Here is an 18,614-nt window from a genome sequence, read left to right as displayed (position 1 = left end):
GAACAAAATCAATCAAGCTATTATTGAGTTATGCTTGCACAAAAATTGTCTGGAACACATGGGAAACCTGTGTGCACATATTTATTTATTAATTATATACACAAGCATAGCAAATTCCGACAATAGGAACTTGTTTGACAAGTTTACAACTGAAAAAGCAGGTGACAATAGAAGATGAATTTAAATCTTAATTGTAATGAGCACTGCCATGCCCACCACACAGTATATGCGGGCGATACACAGAAAGGCAGATGTTTTAAAACTCCAAGATCATTCTTTAAAACTCAGAATGTTTTTATCAAGTTGCAGTGGATGAACATTAGCTGTAACTCAAAGCGGTCTCAGTGAATGAAAGACAGAAATAGTATTCATGGAAACCTTAGTTGATAACACATCACTGGCTTCATTGTATGTGATGTTTCCTGTTTCATGTGACTACAGAGGAGCAAAAGTCCAGAAATCAGAGTCTGTCCTCATACAAAAGGCACCCCTATATAGAGAAAGTACAAAATGTTCTTAGATCAAACTAAGAAAAAAAAAAAGCCAGAAAAAGCTAGTCGAATGTGCTCCCACAGCCTTACTCTTCACCTCTTGTATTGTTACTTTCTCTGACATCATGCTGCGTTTCCATGGAGAAGTTTGTGGTGTCATGAAAAGGGTCTCAGAAGTCAGGACATTGTGACACTGAGAGAGAGCGTCTGTATGTTTTCAAACATAATGGAAATTATAAGTACACTTTCCAAAACTGTCAAAAATATGTACTTTCAAAAGGTGAATGCTTATGGGGATTAATTCCTCATGTTACACATGTTCTCTGGAGTGTGTCATTTCCCCCCACCAATCTCCCAGGCCCAGTCTCTCAAACAGAATCTTTCGCACCACACCAGATGCTAAATGAAGCTTTTCCAAATCTAGGTGTGTGTTTTGTGCTAAATGTAATCTTTCCAGATCCAGTTGTGTGCCTCCAAATTGTGTTGTCTGGATGGTTTGAAACAGATCACCTAGATGGACGAAAATGGACCCTAATGTTAGTCTCAGTGCTTTTTAAATCAGATTAGGGTTCTTTTCCATGATCACCTTCCCCAAATGAAATGTCAGCTTCCAGCTTCCTCATATTACATGCAATACCTCAGTGAACTGGGCTTTTCAGCCAGTGGGGCTACACATATGGAGTATATTTGTAGGAAATGTTATGCAAATGATTTCGAAGAAACAAGGAACCATAGGAAAACTATGTCAATATTATCCCTTTTACAGATAAAATCCATTCCATATGTTCCCTTTCACAAGCTTTTTTGGAAGGGGGTTAATATTTTGACCATAGCAGCTGTTCCTTCTATAACTAATTGGCTCCACACATTAGTAACTAACACTAACCATCTGATCTCCTTCAGTTCCCAAGGCCTTCATCATAATGTTCAAAAGACATGGTTTACCTGGATTTGAAAAAATAGTCCCAATTGCGATCAGTCACCGCACCCACCAATCAGATCAGAGGATGGATGGCAGATGAGCATTATCGTAACCAGCTGTGTCTGACGTGTGGCATAGGAAAGGGTTTGTACTCTGCTTCTACACTTCTTTGGTTCAGATGAAGCAGAATGAGCATATTCTAAGTGCTTAGGAGCCCCTTGAAAGTCAATGAGACTTTGGCTCCTAGGTGATTAAATTACTTTTGGATGTGGGACTTAGTCTCCTAAATCACTTTTGAGAACTTTATCCTACTATTGGATTACGTTTTTACACCCGTGCCTGCACATTCACTTGTCTATACCTAGCTATCATTCCCTCTTTCAGAAATCCTTTCCTGGCCTGATACGGCTTCCATTGAAGCCAATGACCAAAAACCAAAACCAATAAACCAACAACATGGTAGCTTCAGTGAAACAGGGTCCCCATTTGGCATGATGCTCTAAGGTTTCACAAGTGTTATGGAGTGCTTGAGCCACACTCAAGGACATCAAAGCTAGAACTGACAACCCAAAATTGTTAACAAAAATTTGCTTTATAAAAAAAATCTCTGAAAAGGAATCAAGAAAATGATGGACCGTATCCAGAGAACTTTACCTGGACTTTGCCAACCAATGTGATTCCCTGGGAGGTGTCGACCAAAGGACAGCAATAGCCATCTCTCAGAAGTGGGAAAAGGCCACAGAGCATTAGGCATCAATTAAATGTTAGGGATGGGGTCAAACGGTGAAGAAACAAGAACAGGAGAAGGGGTCAAAGGTTCAAAATGAGAGATCCAGAAGAGCACACTGCAGATAACCGCCACTTCAGTCAAACCAATGTGAGATCAGACCCTGTTCAGAGTACGGTTAAGTGTGATCTTTCTAGGATGGGCAAACAGATTCTATAATAACTAGAACTGGTTGTGAAATGAAATGGTTTTCCCCTGATTTTTTTTTTCCAGGTTTTAGTCAAAAATCCAAAGACCTAGACATTTAAAAAAATATATTTTTTTTGGAAACACTTTCTGTTTTTGGCAACCAAAAATTTAAGCCAGTTGGGCAAAAGTTGGATGGTTTATTGATGGAAAAACCTGAAAAAGTACCATTTAAAAACCAAAATTTTCCATAGAAATTTCAGTTTTTGCACACACACACAAAAAGCCATTTTCTGTCAAACAAAAGTTTTGAACAAAACAGTTTGACCAGCTCTAATAATAGTCAACCAAGGCTTCACCCAAATCTAGAACTGAATCAGTTTTTTCTGTTGCTTGAAAAAGTTCCAATGCTTTTTTTCATGTTCACAGGTTCTGTGTTTTCTGCTTCCAATGAGCACCAAAAGTGAAAGTGCCAAGATAACCCAAGAAGGACGGCTGCCATGGTGTTTTTGGGCTGACCGAGAAACATAAGTAATAAAAATAGTTTCATATATTTATTCATAGATGTTAAAGTCAGAAAGTTCCATTATGATCAACTGGTCTGACCAAGAAAGACTATCCCAGGAAGATTTCCAGCCTGAAGGATTCAAGAAGTTCAGCTAAATTGTTGACAAGTTTTCAAGCTTTTGAACTTAAACTCTGTAAGCCAAATTTTCAGCTGGTTTATATAGTCACTGCAGTCAATCTGAAGTCAACAGAGCTGGGCCAATTTACATCCACTGAGGATCTGGCCCCATATTTTTTAAGGTTTTTCTATTGTGAATACCCTGAGTATCACTTGAAAGTTTCTCTAGAGTGCTGTCCCTATGGTACATGATGTCAAACTTAATGTTTTTATTTCATGGACTACTTTACGGACCAGTGTTTCCAGTTATCAGCAGGCAGTAATGACACTGCCACACAGGCAAAAGTCATTTTAGCTCAGTCAGTTAAGTCACAGTCCAGTACAGAAGACTCTGCAAAAATTGGGTGATGGCAAAAATGTAGGCAATGTGGTCCAGCAGTTAGGGCACAGGACTATAAATTAGGAAACCTAGATGCTATTCTTGCCTCTGATATTGACCAGGTTTGTGGCTATAAACAAGTCTCTTCTCTGTTAAGCTCCTATACAGAGGTCAGTATCATGATTCCTATTTTATAGATGGGGAAACTGAGGCAGAGAGGGGGTGTGACTTGTCCATACAGTCTTTGGAACAACTGTCTCTTACAGTGCGTTTATAGCACCTAGCACAGCCAGGTCCCTGGTCTCAGCTGGGGCTTTTAGATGCTATTGTAATAAAAAATAATAATAATAAATAGAAGAAGTAAAGGTCCATAGTCTTCTAATGCTCACTCTCTACTGCACCCGTCCACCCAACCTGGTGCTGCAGGAAATTAACCATATTGAATATGGCTTTGCCTGTGCCCATCTGGAACAGTCTGTCCATTGATTATTATTACCATAGTCTTCTGTATTGTCTTGTGAAGCCAATGTTACTATTAATATACTACTTTAAAATGTATGGGGGCTGTTCATAGAAAGGTGAAATTCAGGTGGGGGACATTTGTTTCCGCTTTGAGGGTTTTTTTTTTTTTAATTTGTTGCTATCAGCAAGTAATTGCCTATTGCCTATTTGTTTTTGCAAATATTGTAGTGTCAAAATATTTTAATCATCAACTTCTAATTTAAAATAAATAATGGAGAAAATAATCACAGCTTCCCATTTCATGTAACTGTTGAGTTAGCCAACAATTGTAGGATTTTATTTTTACACTTCAAGGATACATTTTGAGAAGCAGTGTGGTGTCATCAGACAGTTTGTAAGTGGCAGAGCATGGGGCTTCATTTGAGGATGGTTGGAGGGGGTGGAGATAAGTGCCTTGTACAAAGTTCTACCCCAGCAATATTGGGTTAATTATCATTGAGTGTTTAGCAAATTGGTTCATTAGTGAATAAATGCTTGCTGTTTGCACCTGTCTTGAATTTAGTTTTGATGTCACAGCTGTGGAGGAGGAAAGCTGGAGAGCTGTTAGCAAGGACTGTGTTGGCTTTGAGGTTGGTGAGACTGCTGTTTTTATGTTTGAGTCCCCTGACGTGTCTTTCCCTATTTAAACAAAAGTTAGATGTGTGTTAATGATAGCCACATGGATTCTACAGTATGCTACGAAGGTCACACAAAGGGAAGGGAGAATCAAGGGGAAAGTGTGTAAGGAGTGATGTGCAGTGATAGGGAGATTGAGTGGGCAGGGTGAGGGCAGAGAAATGAGTGTGACCAAGGTAGTGGGTATGGATGATTATAAGGCAGGACCCTTAGAATCTAGACCTGGTGGTGTGAGGGGTGGCCCCAAACCTTAGCTGAGTCTGTGAAACCCAGAGTCTGTCCAAAGGGACTGGATCAGCAAAACTATTCATGGTGATGGGGGAAGGATGGTAGGGGATCAGGAGTAATGTCAGAGAGGATGTGGGAGAGAAATCCTAGTTCTTTTTTTGCTGGGTGGGGTAATCACAGTGTTAGTGTCTCTGAGCCTTACTTAGACTTCCTAAGAGAGGAAGGGAGAAGGGATAGAGGCACAAAGATGGAAGCAGGTTGGATCAGAGGCAGGATCAGGTTTAGAGTATTCATAGTTTCTAAGGCCAGAAGGGACTGCTGTGATTATCTAGTCTGACTTCCTGTATAACACAGTCATAGGACTTTCCTGAAATAATTCCTATTTGAACAGAGCATATTTTAAAAAAAAAACATCCAATATTGATTTAAAATCACCTGTGGAGAATCCACCACAGCCCTTGGTGAAAATGCATGCCTTTTTTTCCAGTCTGAACTTGATCAGCTTCAACTTCCAGCCACTGGCTCTTGTTATATCTTCATTACATTGCTTACAGCAGACAGAGATTTAATTTTTCAGCCCCTTTCTAAGTTCAGTAGGGGGGGAGGGAAATACTGCTGGAAAATGAGGAGTTTGCATACATTGCAGAACTGAGAATTCTGTGTGGAAAGTGGGGGGAAATGGCTTACATTCCTTAACTTCTTTCATGGGTCTATCCCAGCTGGCTTAGTGACTCTACTAGTCTAAACCACATGGCTGTTCTTACAGCTGTCACTAAACCTGGTTGAAATGTTTCATAAACACACACAGGATTTTTTTTGGTCAAGAATTACCCTTTTAAGAAAATGAAACATTTTAGGAAAAACTTGCCAAGGTTATCAATACACACACAAAAATGAATGTGACATCTACATTTTTATCTAAACCAATTACAAAATCATTGCAGAATGTTTTTGATTACCAAAAGCCTGGTGGGTTTTTTTTTTTTTTCAGTACGAAAATATGGCATTTAGTTAAATGAACAATTTTCAGGAAATTTTGATTAAAATATCAGGAAAAACTCAGCAAAAATACCAAACTTGGGTCCATTTCAACCCTGGCAAAATGGAAATGTTGAATTTTCAAAAATTTTCCCTTTCTTTCTACCAGCTCTACCTGCCATATCTTTAAAGCCCTAACCCTGAAGTGCCTGAACTCGGCTTTCCCTGGCCCTTTGTTTTCGCCCTTGGAATGCTTCCAACCTCATCTGAGTGTTTGCCAATGTTTTTACCTCCTTCCAAATGATTCCCTATGCATGGGACAGCCTGCTGTAGCTCATCAGTGGGGATTTTATTTTGTTGACATTTAAGTCCCTTCTGCAAATCTAATTGTTCTGCTTCCCCTAATTGTCTGTCTGTCCTTAGATTGTGTGATGATAGGGACAGGAACCATTCTTTCTTGAATGTATGTAAAGTACCTAGCCCCCTGTAGGCATTGCTCTAAAATAATACTGCTCAATATCTTGGACCAGAGGTATTGTAACATCTGCATCAAATTGGCTGCTAGCAATTGCCGTGACTCTTATTTTGTCTCTTTTTGCCAGTGTTTCCAAGGCGTTCATGAAACTAAATGGGCTCTGACCAGTGGCTAATTTTAACCCTGCTATTTCCTTTCATTCTTGTCATTGCTGTGTGTTCTGTTTGTGTTAAAAGGGAACTGGTTTTACACATGCTCTGGAAATGGTTAGCCTTCAATCAATGGGGGTAGAGGAAAAATGAGTGGCAGAGACTTTACAACACAACCAACTAACATGATTATAAAGGTGCTAAACTGTCTACACTAGGTGTCAAGGGATATTTCATATCATGTTAGCTACATCGAATTACCTAACTACATTTTAAAAAGCATGGTTTACCTGGTCTAGACTCTAGACCTAAGGGCCTTGATTCTCCACTCTGTTCAAGTGTACAGAGCCAGTTGTAGATAAAATCAATAAAAGAGCTTCCACTAGTGGAGGACAGGGATAGTACAGCTTGGCTCCATGCCCCTTCTTCCTCACTCACACACACCCTGCTCCCAACATGTCATTAGTTGCCATTGCTCACTACCCCTGTGTGATATATCAAGGGCAGAGGGTGGCAGGAGAGTATGCGAAGGGAGATATATCAGCCCTAGGATGATCAGGGCTTTATTCCCTGCAGCCTAACTGAAGTCATGAAGGGGCAATTAGGAGCCAGCTGAGGCCAATTAGGAATCAGCTGGTGCTCCATAAAAGGGCTCCGCCCCAAACACACAGGGCACAAGCTGGAGGAAGCAGAGGTGTTGTGCTGAGCAGATTGGAGTAGTGAAGTGTGGGAGAGTGGAGGAACCCCAAACAGAGGTACTGAGCCCAGCAAGGACAGAGGGCCTCAGAGGCCAGAAGGACTAAGGGGGGAAAGTAGCCCAGGGGAAGAGGCTGCAGTTCCAAAATACAGAGCAAGCAGTCTAGAGCTGCTGGTCATAGGGCCCCTGGGCTGGGACCTGGAGGAGCGGGTGGGCCCGGGTCCCTACCCCTCTCCCCCAGGGAAGATGGGGTGATGGGCACCTTCCTGGCCCCCCAACAGAAGCGAAGTACGAGATCCACTAGAGGGAAGCCGGCCATCAGCCACACCTGTTATGCCGCTGGTGTAGAAGGTGGCTGCACCACTTCTTCTAGCTCTTACTTCAATGGAGCTTCCTCTTACAACGAGGACACTTCAGCTGGAAATCTGCAGATGGTTTAAAACCACTTTGCTCTGCAGCTGACCAGAGAATCCAGCCCATGCAGACTAGAATAGATAGGTAAGGAGGGGCAGAGTTGTGGATGGTCTTGAAAGTGAGCACAAGAATGTGTTCCCTTAAATAGTTGTTCCAGGTCTAATCCTTAATAAATGTAAATGAGACTTTCCCAATCGTGCTTGGTATTATAATTACTTTGATAAGGAAATAGACCAGAATGCTTTTATCCTGTCAAGATCTCTGTGACATTGGATGTGGTTCCATTAGAAAAGGTTTCATATCATTATCAAGGTAAGAGTGTTGATTTTTATCTCATCTGGTTTCCCTTGCTGCACATTTGCATGTAGAAAAATATGATTCCTTAATCTTTCTGTGTGGTCTTCCATCGATTAACTAGTGTGTCTTAATAAGCTATCTTTAAAAAAAAAAAAAAAAAAAAAAAAAAAAAAAAAAATGGGGTGGCAGCTGCTATCCTAAGATGCTCTGAGAAGCAAAATGTCTTAAAGAAAGATTTCAGCTGGCATATTCTTTTATTTATGTAGGAGTCTCTTTAGGTCCGAACCTCTTATAAAAGACAAAGCTTTTGAAACATTCAATAGACATCACACAGCTCAATTGCTGTATTGGGACTCTTTATTACTGGAACTCTGGATACTTTGCACTGCAAATCCAAGGCTGATTGCATTACACTCACTGTGCATTATCAAGGCTTCCTTCACAGCTATCACTGCTAGAGACTTAGGGTGAGATCCTGGCCCTGCTGAAGTCAAGGGCAAAACTCCTATTGTATTTTGCTGAGGTCAGGATTCACCTTTTTTTATTTTCAATGAAAGCTGAGACTCTAGAAAACAAAGGCAGCACGAAGGAGGTGCCATTATACCATACCACTGCATATTGAGCCCTGGCCCTAATGCAATTGCATTCTTCAGAAAATCAGTCAACAGAAATTGTTTGTAGAGTGAGAAATTGTCACCTTCTCTTCTTGTTGTGCTTCCCCATTTCTACCTCAGAGAGCAAAGCACACATGAGCTCATTTGGGATGAAGGACAAGACAGAGCTACTGGAGGATAGAATTGGCCAGAGGATAACTATTCTGTTTCGTGGCACTTTCTGAGGTTTTGAATTTTTTCTGTTCTGCCTTGGAATGGAAACAAAACTGAAACTTTTTAGCGAAAATGGAATTGTCAAAATGTCTGGTTTGAATCAAAACCTGAGCTTTTCAAGTTGGGAAGGCATGTGAATGTATATAGCCAGGAGGCTAGGGAACTGGCCATGATGTGGGAGGCTTAGGTTCAAGAGCAGAGTATTTTGGTGTTTGCTCTGCCTGATTCAAAGTGATTAGGGACTCAAACTGGAGTGGCCCACATACTAGGCCAGCACTCTAATGTACAGGCTATAAAATGTGAGAGATTGAGCCCTTGCTCTCTCAAAACCTGCCCAAGGAATACTTCAGCAAAACTGACACGTCTTCACAAAACATAGTGGGTTAAATAAAACTGCATACTTCTGCAAAATTTAATTTAATCAGAAATGTTCCAAACCATTTCTATTAGCAAGATGATTTGTAAAGACTTTTAAATATAGGGATGAAGTAAGAATTAATCTAAAATATCATTTAAAACTTGAATTGAACCTCTATTTGGTTAGAACCACATTTCCAGGATCCCACTGGGGCTATATTTCAAATTTTGATTCAAAATGAGGTTTTTTTGTTTTTTGTTTTTTTTCTTTTCAAACTTGAATTAAAGTTTTTTACTTTAAAAAAAAAAAACAAAAGAAACCCCCCTTGAAATCAAAATCAAAAACATTTTCTTTTGATGTGAATAATTTCATTTGACCTGAAATAAATTATTTTTCTGTTTTTAATTCGCTGAACATTTCAAAAATATTTTTTGGGGGGAGTCCACCTTAAATAACTTTTTTTTTTTTTTTTTTTTTTTTTTCCATTTCAATTTTCTAGAACTGCCACCAAACCAAAGAAATCTGTTATTCACACAGCTGTGCAGGATCCTATGACCAATTCTACACTTAAAAAGTTTGCCGGTATAGCTATACCATCAAGACCATAATAGTGTAGTCTTAGTTTATAACAGCAAAACATTGCTTTTGACAATATAACATCAACTGGTTTGGTGAAATAAGCAACCTCATCAAAAGCACTTTTGTGGTGGTGTAACTGAATCTATATTAGGAGTTTGGTAGGAATAGAAATGTTTCAGAAAATCACGCCTCAAAATATCATTGCTACGCTGTCAAAAATGTCTAGTGTACACCTAACCTTAATTCCTTAATTTTCAATTAATAACTTTAATTTTCAAAATCACTCAGGTGATTAGGCACCTAAATCTCATTGATGTTCAGTGGGACTCAAGCTCCTAAAGTGTTTATGGCCCAGATTCTCAAGGGTGTTTCACTCCCTTTGCTAATCTGGGTCTAACTGACTGATTTAGGCTCCTAAATTGCCTCTGTCATTGTAGCTATGCTGGCATAACTCCATAATGTAGACCCAGCACACCCCAACAGATTGATTGGAAAAAACCCATGAAGGAACACCGTCTCCCTGAATGATGTTGGGTAGGTCCATGGAAGCATTCTCCTATTGACATAGCTGCATCTACATTGAGGGTTAGGTTGGCATAGCTATATTGAGGCCATTGTAGCACGGGCCTACAACAAGATGTTGCTTCCATTTAAACCAATGACAAATCTCCAGTTAACTGAAAGCCAACAGTAGCAGGCCATACCTGTCCAGTGTTTGAATTTGGCTGTTGAAGAATTTTATGTTGGGAAGGGGAAGCTGGAGTTTGGACCATCCTGTCCAGGATGGTCTACATAAAGTCCTGCCTTAGTGCCGAGGACTGGACTAGATGACCTAAAGAGGTCCCTTCCAGTCCTACATTTCTGTGATTCTATGATTTACCATGAGGTAGGATCAAAGGCTAAAATAGGGAATGAACACGTTAAAAATTACTTAGACAAATTAGATGTCTTCAAGTCGCCAGGGCCTGATGAATTGCATCCTAGAATACTCAAGAAGCTAACTGAGGAGATATCTGAGCAATTGGCGATTAGATTTGAAAAGTCATAGAAGATGGGAGAGATTCAAGAGGACTGGAAAAGGGCAAATATAGTGCCCATCTATAAAAAGAGGAATTAGGACAATGAAGGGAATTGCACACCAGTCATCTTAACTTCAGTACCCAGAAAGATAATGAAGCAAATAATTAAGCAATCAGTTTACAAACACCTAGAACATAATAAGGTGATAAGTAACAGTCAGCATGGATTTGTCAAGAACAAATCATGTCAAATGTACCTAGTAGCTTTCTTTGACAGAGTAACAAGCCTAGAGAGGGGCAGAAGTGGTAGACATAGTATATCTTGACTTCAGTAAAGCTTTTAATATTGTCTCACATGATCTTCTCATAAACAAACTAGGGAAATATAACCTAGATTGAGCTACTATAAGGTGCATGTATAACTGGTTGGAAAACTGTTTCCAGAGAGTAGTTATCAGTGGTTCACAGTCAAACTGCAAGGGCATATCAAATAGGGTTCTGCAAGGATCAGTTCTGGGTCTGATTCTGTTCAAAATCTTCATCAATTATTTAGATAATGGTCTCGAAAGTACCCTTATAAAGTTTGTGAATGATACCAAGATGGGAGGGGTTGCAAGTGCTTTGGAGAATAGAATAAAAATTCAAAATGGTCTGAAGTAAATAGGATGAAATTCAATAAGGAGAAATGCAAAGTACTCTATTTAGGAAAGAACAATCAGTTGCAGACATACAAAATAGGAAATGGCTGCCTAGGAAGTATACTGCAGAAAGGGATCTGGGCATCCTAGTGGATCACAGGGTAAATACGAGTCAACAGTGTAACGCTGTTGTTGCAAGCAAGACAGAAGAAGTAGTTCTTCCACTCTACTCTGCACTGATTAGGCCTCAAGTGGACTATTGTGTCCAGTTCTGGGTGCCTCATTTCAGGAAAAATGTGGACAAATTGGAGAAAATCCACAGAAGAGCAACACAATTGATTAAAGGTCTAGAAAACATGACCCGTGAGGGAAGATTGAACAATATTGGGTTTGTTTAGGCTGGAGAACAGAAGACTGAGGAGGGACATGACGACAATTTTCAAGTGCAAAAAACGTTGTTGCGAGGAGGAAGAAAACTTGTTCTTAACTTCTGAGTATAGGACAAGAGGCAATGGGTTTATCTAGCAGCAAGGGCAGTATAGGTTGGTCATTGAGAAAAACTTCCTAACTCTCAGGGTAGTTAAGCACTGGAATAAAGTGCTTAGGGAGGTTATGGAATTTCTGTCACTGGAGATTTTTAAGAGCAAGTTAGATAAACCACTATGAGGAATAGTCTAGATCATGCCTGGTCCTGCCTTGAGTGCAGGGGACTGGACTAGAAGGCCTCTCGAGGTTCCTTCCAGTCCTATGATTCTCCAATTTATCAGTATCTGAAAAGGAAAATTCTTTCATATGAAGATGTTGGGAGTGGCTTGGGGCAGGGCATGGTGGTAGTGGTGGTGAGATTTAAGGGAATATCTATAATGACTTACTAATGAGCTGTAAACGTTCTGTCTATATTTTACATCTGAGGATGGAAAACGTTTGCTTGGAATGTTGTATTTCCATGTAGTTTGGTGTGGATTCTAACCAGCTCTGTGTAGGGTCTTTGATACACTCTAACTTACCTCTTTGCTCCACTCCCCCAGGCCTTAGGAAAGATTAGTCGCGGTGTGGTAGGAAGCAAATGGAAATAGGAAAGCGAGTGAGAGATGAGAAATGAGCAAGGGAAGAAAATCAACAACATAAAACACTGTTTTCTTTCTGGTAGGATTTGAGGCAAGGATAAATTGCCAGTGATCTCACTTCCAAGCAATGTCAGTTTATTTGTACTGCCGCTGAACTGACCATTTTAGCAGTGTCTGCTCACTTATTTTGAGGCCTAACATGTTTGCTCTACTCTGGCATGCAAAGGGAGTTCCCCAGTGACACATGTCCAATGTTTCCCAGGCAATCTGGGAACAGGGGTCAACCAGCAGAGCTTGGGCACAGGGATCCTGATCTAAAGCTCAATGCAGTCACAGTCAAGACACCCATTCATGGCAATGGCCTTTGGATCTGGCCTGCTGCACGCTGTTATGGCTTATATGGAAGAGATTAAACAGGTCGGAGCCTAAATAAGTTTAGATAATTAACTGGAGCGTGGAAACGCCATGAAATCAGTCTGTGGAATCTCAAACAGCAGGGCTTTGGGAAGACTCCAAGAAAGGCTTGATATGGTATGGATTTGCCTTTCCTGTATTTATAATACTTTCCTGGATGTTATGTCTCTGGCCTGCAGAAATTTGACTGCTTTTTCTTTTTACCTCCTTTAGAGGAGATGAAGGATGATGTTGTGGTTAAGGCCCCAAGCCTAGGACTCAAAACACTTGGGTTCAATGCCTGGTTTTACCCCTGACTTGTTGTGTGACCTTGGAAAGTCACTTCATCTCTCTCCATGCCTTAATTCCCCTCCCCAAATATGGGTAACTTCTGTTCTTCTACCTATTACATGTCTTGTCTGCTTACAGCTCTTCAAGGTAGGGGTCATCTCCTACTATCTGTACATGCAGTGCCTAGCACAATAGGGCCTTGATTTCAGTGTGTGTACTAGAACTGTGTACTATTTGAGTATAAATAATAAGAATAATTAGCATGACCCCCCCCACACACACCCACTAGGACAAGCTGTGCAATCTCTGTAGCTGCCAGGCTGTTAAGAACCATTGTGGATTCAGCAGAGTACAAAGAGAGGCTGTAGCCTCCCAGAAGTCCCATACGCACCATTCCCTTCACTGACTCTGGAGTAAGAGTGGAGTTAATGCAGTAAATTCTACCACACCTGCCAGCCCTCCCACATAACTTGCTATGGTAACTCACGATCTGGGAGAGTGGAGAATTTATGAAGCTTCTGCACACTCAGTGACCAGCCTTGCTAAGAGAAGTTGGAAGCCACCCAAACATCTATCTAAGCAGTTTTGAAATGTTAAATTTTAAAACTTTGTGTTTTCTGAGCCTTAAAACAAGCATTTAGTAAATGTCTGTGCGGTGGTTAAATGAAATGTTCCCCTCTGCCAAGTTACAAATCTTCAGTTTACTCCAAACCTACCCAAAAAAAAGTGTCTTAAAGTTGAAGTTTATTCATGGTTTTCGCAGCTTGTAAATCTAAGGAAATGAGACTACTCAGTTTTTAGATGGGTACACAATGTATGCATAGCATGATATTCAGAAATGCAGCTCACTAATTTTAGATACTGAGACCTTACCCTGAGGACAGAAGCCTCCTTTGACACTGAACTGGTTTGATAAATAGCTTGGATTTTATAAACCAAATAGATCATAGGGTATGCATATTTTTTTTAAATGTTGCTGGAGGCCAATTCTCTGTAAATAAAGTACAAGTGGCTAAAAATGGACCAGAACCACTTCCTGAAAGAGCATTGATTTGCAAAGGGTCTGAGATTGCTTGGACAGGACTCCCCTTTTGGTCCACAATATTCTGTTGGTAACCAAGTGGCATCCTGTAACTCAAGAAAAAATGGTCCCGAACTAAAACTCCTAATGGAAGTGCCCCATCAGTTGGAGGAAAGTGCCCTCTTAGTTTTTTAGCTGGCCCCATCTCTATAAGGAGCCATATCAAAAGCCCAAATCTGAACAGCCCTAGAACTTTGAGAAAGTTTTAATCCACTTCTAAATGTATGAAGAAACAAGGAAGCAGATATCATTTCCCATCAGTGACTCTCTGGGATTGTGAGGGATTATAAATGTTTTTTGATACCCAGAATAATCTAAGGCATGGGTTCTTTACCAAGCGTTCAGGAGTCATTGGGGGGAGGAGGCAGGTGCACCCTGCCCTTTTCTATACTGCTAAATGAAAGTGGAGTCTTCGTTAGGTCCTGGTAATGCTGTGGGAAGGAGGAAAGTCCTGGTAAAAAAATGTTTGAGAATCACTGCTCTAATCACCTATTATCTTGCTGCATGCAGGATAATATAGCTAGCTGCTAGTTCACCTAATCAAATTGTAGCTTAGCAGACAGAGAAATGAGTCTTTTTCTTTTTGTTTTGGTCCCACCCTGATTTTCATGACATTTGACCCTTCTCCTTGCTGAAAGGAAACAGATCATTGCTTATGAGCTAGTCATCCTGTTCCCTAGTATGATTTGATGCCCTGTAGTAGACACAGAGTACCCATCTTGTGCTCTGTCTGTTAGGACATTGAGCCATACACGTTCAAGATCACTTGCTTCCAAGTTGTCAGTGACCCAGAAACAAGTAATGTCACTTTTGACATAGTGCCCCTCTCCCCCCTTCTGCTTGTATGGTGACATCCACTCTTTTAATTTCTCAGAAGGATGATCAATAAAATACACCTGCTCTCTAGAGCGATTAAAGAACCCCCGAGCGACGCATGTTCTTCTTGACCGCTGAATGGGGAAGGTTTAGGATTCCTTGGACAAGGTCTAATTCCTGTTAATGGGACAGCCCGAGTTGGTCAGAGATAAAATCTTTGTTAGGTAGTTTAAAAAAAAAACCCAAAACCTGAAGGCAGAGGAGCCAATGACTCCTAGGGCCCGATGCACAGACCATTGAAGTACATAAGATGCTTGCCACTGACTTCAGTGGGTACTGGATAAAGCAAGTGGTGAGGTATAATGTGGATGTGTTTCAACCTCAGGTCAATGGCTATGCTGCTGAACTCAATGCAGCTAGATGAATTCATGTCTGCTAATGATCTGGCCCAAGAAGCACTGAGTGAATTAAAAAGGGGGGAGGAAAAGGATAAGAGAACCTTTCTAATTTTATTTTAAAAAAGGGGCATTTGAAATTTGAACTTGGTTTGGGGGCTTTTAGTTTTATTAGAATTGGATGACCCTGGATCAACTGTTTCATAGTGTTAGACACCGCGCATCTCAGATTGCTGGTGTTACAAATGACCCCACTCTTTGACATAATGGTTTCAGAGGTACAAAGAGCAACCTGTAGGTGAAGCAATTTGACCGGGGCTGATTCCTTCCACCCAAGGTTCTTCTTTGCTTAGGGCTTCTGTCTAGCCAACCTGAGCAACTCCATTTGTGTTTCGGTAGCATTCCTGTGTTACATACACCCGACAGGAATAACGTTCTGTTTCCATGTCGCCTTCCCACCAAGAATCTCAACCAACATGAATTAATTCAACATTATAACAGCTCTGTATAGGAAGTGTTGTTATCCCTCTCTTAAATTGGGGAAACTGAGGCACAGCATGGTTAACATAATGCAGAAAGTTTGAGGCAGTGCATCGAACACCAGTCATGTCCCCAACACTTAGTCCTATGTTCTCACCACTAAATTGTGGTTTGTTCCATAAGTCAGTGAGTAGGTTGTGGGAAAGGAGGTTCTTGACTGGGTAAGTCCACTTACATGTCCATCTGTTGGTTGGCAGATGAAACAGAAGGTCCTCAGTGCCCACAAAAATGCCAATTTAAATTCAAATTTTATTTGTATGACACTTTAACAGCTTCCCTATAGGCGCACACATTCCTCCCCTTTTGCATCTCTCGAAGGCTAAATAAAATGCCTCCAGCTTTCTTATATATACATGTTCTGCTTGTTTTCTTTCTAGCAATGCAAAGTCCTACGAGGTGTTAAGCAAATCTGCCTACAAGTTTATTCATCTCATTGTAGCCCCATGAACACTTCAGGACCCTTGCATTTGAAATAAGCACAGGCCATGCATAGAGCCTGATTCTCCACTATGATTAAAGAGAAGAAAATTGCCTGTGAAGTTCTCTCCTGATAGTGTTCTCACTTACTGTCTTTGGAAAATTAGCGAGTGGTTTTTCCAAGTGACACTGCAGCTATGGGAAGGCTGCTGCAGTTTTGACTCATCGTGCTTATTCCCAAGGGCTGTCATCGCTTTTTCCTATATTTATTTATGTGAAATTGTTCTTCGCCTGTGTTTGGCTCCCAAGTCTTAGCACATTCAGAAGTTCTTTGAATAGACAAAAATACATTGCCCCATGCCCTCCTTGATCCCAGAAATATTATTTAGTTCATCCAATTTCGTGCTGCCTTAAGATGCCAAACTGAAAGTTCTTCAGGCTTCAAATGGTCTATTTTTCTGTGCCATACAATGGTTAGTGATATAAGGTATATACTTGGCTTATAATTATCTTCACTTTGGCCTTTCCTTAATCTGGAACACAACAATCATTTAAACCGTCTGAGCCTCTATAATCCTCTCTAAATCTGCAGCACAATGGGACCTGATTCTCCACTGCCCTGCATGGCGTAGTCACTTACACACAAGCACAGTGAGTGCAAAGTCCATGTAAACCATTCTAAAGTCAGAATGGAGATGGTTACACTCACTATACACAACTGTGAATAACTACACTACACAGAGCATCCAATTGTCTTTTACACTGAAGGCTTGTCTAAATGGGGTGGTGGTGTGCTCCACTGGGGTGTGAATTCTAATGTGCCTCACAAACTGGCCTATGTAGACCTTGCTGTCATGCACTAAAAAGTCTGAGTGTGCATTAACCTCATACTGTTTGAAATGGGAGTGTGATAATACACCTTAAGGATCTTCTGAAGGGGATTATGGAAGGAAAGGGGTAATGAGGGTTTACACAGAGCCCCTACCATGGGACAAGAATGGGGGATCCTGTTATGGGGGGGAAAAGGAGAATGGGGGACACTCAGAACCCCTGCCTCGGGGGGAGAATGAGGGTCCCTTGCATGGGGGGAGGGAGAATGGGGCACACAGAACTTCTAGTGGGGGGAGATTGGTGACCCCTGGTATAGGGGAAGTAGAAGGGAATGGGGGCCCTCAGAATATGCTGGGGGAGATGGGGAGTTGCAGGGAGTCCCTGAAGTACAGGGGGAGGATGGCACGCAGGCAGTATGTGTTGGGAATAGAGGGAAGCAAAGAGCCAATGGGGCATGTGTAGGCCATGCTTATTGCAAGCTGTGAATCCGCTAGTTTAAATGAGAGCCCACATGTGAGAGCCTGGTGGAACTCTGGGTTCCCATCACACTCGGCGTAGTTAAGAATCTTCCAGCTAGGACGCAACTGCTTGTATACAACTCCTAGCTTTAAATGTCCGGGGATTGACCCCCTGAGATGTCTGAAAGGAGGGATTTCTAACCCATGCCCTCTGCCTACAGAAGTTATAGATATTGATAGTTGGTTTTGTTTTAAGTTTCCAGCCTCAGCGCGTGTAAATGAGGTCTGTAAACACCTAGTGCACTGAGTCTGCAGTTGAAGTATTGCACAAAGCTGCATAAGAAAGGAGGTGTTTGGGTTTTTTGATTCAGTTTAGTTTGGAGCTTTTCTATATCAGCCCTTGGCAGACATAATGTAAGAACATTAATAATGGCTTTCCATGTGAATGGAATTGGAAACCTCAACATATCCTCATTAGCAAGTAAATATTCTTGTCTTACCCAAGGTCTTTATAATAAACGTTTCTTTTTATAACCAGTGTCTTCTGAATCCATATATCACTCTTCCTTGTGCAACTGAGAAACTTCCTTGTCTCCCAAGCCAATGTTCAAAATGTCCCCTATTCCCCTTTCCTTACGTCCACTGCCCGCACTTACTGATCACTCGCTTCCAAGCATGTATGTGTGTTTTGCAAATAACGTTACTACTTCTAAGAAACATTCCTTTCAACCCACAGTGAATATTTCTCACAAGCATGAGAACATTCTACCCTTTCATTTGCTTACCAGACATTGCATGATTTGCAATGGAAACTGGCAGGAACCTTTAAAAAATAATAATAATTTAAAAAAAAAAATCCATGACCGTCTCAAAACTGAAAGATGTATTTGCTGAGCTGTGCAGGGGTTTGAAGCAGTGCTACAGTAGTCCTTAGGGAGGGAGAGCAACCATGGATGAATTTGGCAACAATAAAATGAAACCGAGGCAGAGTTGTCTAGTGGTTAGAGTGCGATAAGAGGAAAGAATAAACTAAATATGGCAGATGTTAGTCACTCTACTTTTATGCACAACTGGGAGGTGCTCAGGTACTAGGGTTATGAGGATGATATGAGACTGTCTATAGGCTAGAAATAGATGGAAGACTGGAAGCTAGGAGAGAGGTTGTTTATTTCCAAGTTTGCAGCTGACTCCCTTTGTAC

The sequence above is a fragment of the Emydura macquarii genome, unplaced genomic scaffold (assembly GCF_026122565.2).
Source record: "Emydura macquarii macquarii isolate MOO-44397 ecotype Brisbane River unplaced genomic scaffold, CSIRO-AGI_Emac_v2 contig_691, whole genome shotgun sequence".
Classification (NCBI taxonomy): Eukaryota; Metazoa; Chordata; order Testudines; family Chelidae; genus Emydura; species Emydura macquarii.
The sequence above is the reverse complement of the archived record's forward strand: the minus strand, read 5'-3'. Positions refer to the sequence as shown.